Genomic DNA, 6000 nt, shown 5'->3' with positions numbered 1-6000 from the left:
TGTATTATAACCTCCCCATACATTTTAACAAATTTGAAAACCACAACACTGATCAAAAGATATTCTGCTGACAAATGTGCTTATGCCAACTTTTGGAGTTTTAAGATCTTAAGAGTGTGTAATTTAAAATCCAGATAGAAATATACTGTATTGTATTTTTTGTGTTACATAGAACACAGAACTATATACAGATCTCAAGTTTTTCTACAGCCAGGTTTACGTAATAATGGAAGATCAGATTTATCATAGATAAGAGGTCGTGTAGATGCTATATGACTCCTGGTTACTGACTGGATAAATGCTAACCATTTGACCAGTCTTTACTATTAACCTTTCTAAAAGACAGTTCTGAAAGTTCTTTGATCCTATCCGTTAGTATTATTGATTTTATCTCCTGTCTTTTCCCTCAGCTTTGCCAGGCACAGGTCTTCTTCTAGTTCTCCAATTCATTTCCAGTTCTTTTCCAGTCCTTCCCCACCCCATCCCAGTTGTTTTCATCACATGTCCCAAAGGCGGGAATTTCTTCTTTTTGATAATAACTTTAAGGGAGCAAAAATTAAAATTTAGTTCAGAACTGATTGATTTAATCTTGCATCCAGGGTAGTAATCATTTTCAGATCCTAATTGGACGGTTTCTGTCTTCCTTCTCCATGTCCCTTTCACAGCAGTACACACAAACAAATAGAATCCAAAGTCTATTTTCTCCTTAAATTTTGGCATTATTGCATCTTTTTTATACATGGACGTATTTCAGACCGTATTTCGCTATATATATTTGGTATTAAATACCAAATTCTATAATGGCAAACGAACGTGTGAGCAACACACATATTTAAATATTGTATAACCCCACTTGCTATTAAAAGTAATCTTTTCTCTTTCCTTATGGAAATTCGATTTTCTATAGCTCTTCTTTCAAAATCGCACAAACCCAAATCTTGAGAGATAGGGGCGTGCCGCGAACAGGGCAAACGTGTGAAACAAGCAGAGCGAACTCTAGAAGCGCCCCCTGTTGTTCACGGGTAGAAGGTGGGGGGGGGCGAAAAATATCGGTGCTTAGTCCAACGCACCACCTGTGTGCGGGCAACAGCTCCGCCGCCTTCTTAAGAAAGAGGGCGAGAGAGGGAGTGAAGCACGCCACCCCTCGTAGGACATACAGTCTGACTTGGCAAACGCGTGGCGCGTGCGCAACCGTGCCTGCGCGCGCAGATCTAAAGAAGCGCGAGGCGGTGCCACCCGCCCCCCCCAACTCTGTTCATTGGGGAGCCGCGCGGGCAAGCGGGTGGCGTGCGGCGCGCGCTCGCCCTTTGCTTCTCTCGTTCCTCCTGCTGTGTTGGTTGTTTGTGAGGAGCAGAGCGGCTCAATGACTGAAGGCGAGGGGGGAGCTCCTCGCCGCCATCACCGCCGCCGTCCCATCAGCAGAGCCCCCCAGTTGGCTTGCATCTGAGGAAGACGTAGTGAGCCGCTCCTTATCGAGATGTGGTGAGGCAGTTAGGAAAGACCCTCCCCCACACACACCTCTGCTTCGCAACCCCTCCCCCAAACTTCGGGACAGAGGACGGGAAGAAGGAGAATTCGAAGTTGCCGCGCCCCGAAAGGGTGCTTGGACAGAGCCCGACGCCGGAGTAGGTGAGTAAGGAGGAAATCAACAATTTGAGATTCATTTCGGCTGACGCCCTGCCTCAATAGGAAGGAAGGAAAGAAGGAAGGAAGGAAATTGAACGCTGGATGGGTGTGCCATACTGACTGACCTATGGAGGCTGAGGGGAAAAGGATTCTGTCATCGTCCTTGATTCTTCTTCTCCCCTCTCCCACCATTTCCATATCGTTGTATATTGATGTGGAAGGAAGAAACAACATTCCAGGATATGTATAATGAACTTATATGTATTTTTGTGAGCTTATAGCATATGCATACAGTATATTGAATCAATACTAGTCTGCTACATAAAACTATTCCTAGAATGGAACACACAAATCTTCAAAAGATTGCTTCTTTATGAAGCTGATCCATATTCTTATTATAAAGTGATTTGAATTATTCAAACATTCTAATTTGGTATTATAAAATGATATTATAAAGGATTAGGTTATTGGAATGAAAAACTAATGCATAAATGGGAATAGTGATATTGCTGTGCCTTGGGAAACATATTTTAAAAACGAATACCATAGGTTTTTAGGAATACTGCCCTTCCAACCTGTTCCAATACTAATTTGTCATTGCTTGAAGGCATAGCAAAACTTACAGAAGAAAAGAAACTCAGTGCTATGTTAGTATGTTGTCAGTTCACTGGAAGTCTGATATTATAAGAGACGCAGAGTGAATCTTTTGGTGGTGACTTACTGGGTGGGGATACGGGTTTCATTTATAAAACTGTTAGGACAGGAAATGGTAATCAGTAGTTTATTGCTATCAATGCCAGAAAATTGGATAAAAATGTGTGAGAAAACATTCTAATTCGGTATTCATATATAAGAGATGAAGCATATCAGCCAGAATGAGGGGTTGCAATGTATTACCAGTACAGTAGATTATCATAGGCACATTTTACTGTAACATTTTATAGATTAAGATATCGGTGTCAACTATGTATGAAGAATACAGGAGATTTTCAAATAAAGAACATGATATGTATTGGAATGCAAGGGACCATCTGAGCTATATAGATATGACTTCATTGAAATTTTGAAACTGCCCGTGGACCATTTTAAACTTGTTGATATTAGGGATTTGATACTGTAATTTACAATAAGTATCTTAAAAGTAAAATTAAAACATTAAAAATGCAATTAGTTAGCAATTTAAGCTAGTTTAGAAATTTATGTTTTAAGGCCTTTTAAAAGCCTGGACAGTATCAGTTCATCAGAATAACAGAGTTATTTTGGGATCTCTGGGGCTACAAAGAAGGTTTAGTTACTTGTCATCATCTAATGAGCCAGTGGAAACTATAGGTAGAAGCCTTCAGGTCACCTCAATGAACCATGGAAGGAGTCGGATTAAAAGGACAAAGTATTATCTGAGGTAATATTGAACTTAACTGTATGCAACAATATATGTTTAGCAATAATTTTTCAGTTAATGTAAATGCTTTTATCATAGATATTGTATAATTGTCTTTTTCAGTACCATTGTTATTTGGAGGTAGTTCTATATAGTACACATTTAAAAAGTGCAAAACATTTAAAAATTATGTTTTACACAAAGTATGTTAATGGAAACAAAACATTCCAATTCAAAAGGCTTACGTAGATGTGTTTTCTGAACGGCTTATGCAAGTGCCATCTGTGCATGCGTATATAAAGACAACTAGGGTAGTTTTTGACATACAGTAGCTGTGCAAGCCTTTCAAAGTATGTGCCTAAAACAAAGCATTAAAACAGTGATTAACTTGTGCTAACACAGTTTGCAAAATGTGTTTATTTTGTATGTAGCTCAAGAGCATTTATAATTGTGTAGCCTGGATTTTACCAACATAATTTTTCCAAAAATGATGCAGTTGATGTAGCAAAGTGATTGTAGATGTTCCTATTCCTCACTGAGAAATTGGAAACAAATCTGGATCCAGGAGCTCCTCCAAATTATGATCTAATCCAGAAAAAGAAGATCTACTTTGATTTAGACATTTTATCTAGATTTATGGTTATTAAATCTCATTTCATAAACATTACATATTTAGGTGTCTATTGAGAAGAAATTTTACTAAAATTGTATGGAGAAATAGATTTGAGTGATAGCACCTTATTCTTGAAATTACTCATGTGGTCATCCATTGGTTTATAGTGAAGGATCATCTATATATAAATGATACCAAATTGCATTGCTATACCCTGAGCTGAGCAGGAGGTTGTGTGGCATTGTTAATCTGGTAACTCTGAAAAATTAGACGAAATGAAACACCACAATGAAAGTTATGGATTTACCAGAACTCATCTGGCTTTATGTTACTTCCATCTGTAGTTCTAAAGAAGCACATGTAAATTCATGGTTCTTCCTGGACTTACAGTTACCACAGAAACAGCAGGTGGAAGCCATGGCTAGGAGACTCATTACTTAGTACAGGGCTATCAAACTCCCAGCCTGTGGGCTGGATGCATCACGCACTGGCCACACCCATGTCCATTTAGCAAAGAGAAAAAAGTCCCATATGTAATGTGACACAGCTGTTACGACGGTGAATCTGACACCCCGGCGTAGTTTGTTTGGTGCACCAATTTTGAACTGCTTTGGAATGCAATTTGGATAATTGCATTTAAAGTTACAGTTTGCTAATAACTTTTGGAATCATTTGTCTTAAGTTATGTTTAAGATACAGGTAGCCTTCTCTTAACCAACTGCCCTGTAGAGTGACTGTTCAAGGTTATGTCAGCATGCTGAAAAAGTAACTGCAACCAGTCTTTGCATTTATTGCAACATATCGGCAGTCATGTGATTGAGATTCAGCTACTTTACAATTGTTGCAGCATAGTCACATTTGCATGCTTCACGGCCAGCTTCTATCAGTGGAGAAGCTTGCAGTAACATTGCAATTCATGGTCATGTGCTATCTTGCTTATCAACCAAGATGGAAATTAGGTCATAAATCTGTCATGGATACATGATATTTTGCTTAATAACTCCATTGCTTGGTGACTGAATTGCAGTCTTAATTGTGAAGGTCCTACACATTAAGTGCGGTTTCCCTGAATTTAGGTTTGAATCTAGCCCTGGTATCTCAAGCTATGCAAGTTTCTTAAAGAATTTACATAGGAAGAAGACTTTTTTCAACCCTGCTGTGGGATTGCAATTATATTTGAAAATGGATATTTTTTTAAATTGTTTTGAAGCAAAATATTGATTGCCCAACATCAATATCAGAACTATAATTTAGTAAAATGTGTTGATTCAGATGATATTGCTTTTCTAGCAATATAAATAATTGGGAATTAGACTATTGTTTCTGGACTATTCTGATATATTTGCTGAAATATGTGTCGGTTTTGAGTCTACTGATGACTTAATCAGAAATAATCAATTTGAGGTTATTGACAGTTATTCTCTTTATAAAACAGTTATTCTCTTTATTAAAAAAAGAAAGAATCCCAAGGAAGAATAAACATGAATATACAGACACAAATGTAAGTCAATTACATTTGCCAATTCCAGCTGAAATTGATTTTGAAAATTTCTTCCCCACCACAAATATGTGGAATACACATATATGAAAAAATGTGTAACAGAGAGTCATATTCCATAATGGGCAAGACAAGAAAAATAACACCTATAAATGTATTTAAATGAATTAGCAGGACTCTTTTCAGTCTGGGTTTAAGCTAGGCTACAATAAAGAGACCTTAAAAATATTATGTGGCATGGGACAAGTTACCTATGCAGTTGTCTTTGTCTCATTCATTGTTCCATCCCACCTGGTCAGGCAGGGAAGGTACTTTGCAGACCCCGATGGTTAAAGAATTGTGATTTGCAGAGTCCAGGAAGAGAGACGCCTTTGCAGTTGTCCCTGCCCTCTGGAACATTCCCACTCTCCTCAAGGTAAGGCAAGGCAAGTTCTTGCTCGATTAGTCCTTTGAAATATCTGAAGACCAGGCTCTGCAGACATCTTGGGGCTCATACAAAAGTACATAGCCTGTTTAGCGCTTTGAAGGCCTTCCCAGCTCTTAAATATAATTATATTTAGCTTTTATGTTTTAGATTTTATTTGTACACTGACCAGAATCACTCTATGAGGTTTTCTAAATTTGATATAAATATATAAAATTGATTGCCCTTGAAAGGCTTGGAACAGAGGTGATGCATCTGTCCTGGATCTCTTGATGGCTCTTGATATCAAGCCTGGTATCTTTCTGGTCTAGCTTTGGGTCTTAGGGAGGCATGATTTTACAGTGATTCATCTCCTTACAGTATCTCTTCCAATCAGTGTTGTAGGGGGAAGGCCCAACCTTAGGTTTCTACACTGTGGAGTGCCTCAAAGGTTTGATCCCTCACCTCTCCTTTTTTATATG

At 38.3% G+C, this 6000-nt stretch overlaps 1 protein-coding gene across 5 annotated transcripts in view; it reads left to right on the top strand.

The window, feature by feature from the left end:
- Positions 1 to 1207: 1207 nt before the first annotated feature.
- The window catches only part of TANC2 (tetratricopeptide repeat, ankyrin repeat and coiled-coil containing 2), a 343732-nt gene continuing 338939 nt past the window's right edge, over positions 1208 to 6000 (top strand). For all 5 annotated transcript variants that reach the window (XM_087917322.1, XM_087917326.1, XM_087917324.1 and 2 more), the window contains exon 1: positions 1208 to 1629. The gene's annotated coding sequence lies outside the window, so the exon portion shown is untranslated. The remainder of the gene's footprint in view (positions 1630 to 6000) is intronic.

This window comes from Pseudonaja textilis, chromosome Z (genome assembly GCF_049901715.1).
Source record: "Pseudonaja textilis isolate UNSWEBS1 chromosome Z, rPseTex1.2, whole genome shotgun sequence".
Taxonomy (NCBI): Eukaryota; Metazoa; Chordata; class Lepidosauria; order Squamata; family Elapidae; genus Pseudonaja; species Pseudonaja textilis.
This window is presented reverse-complemented; position numbering and strand designations above follow the sequence as displayed.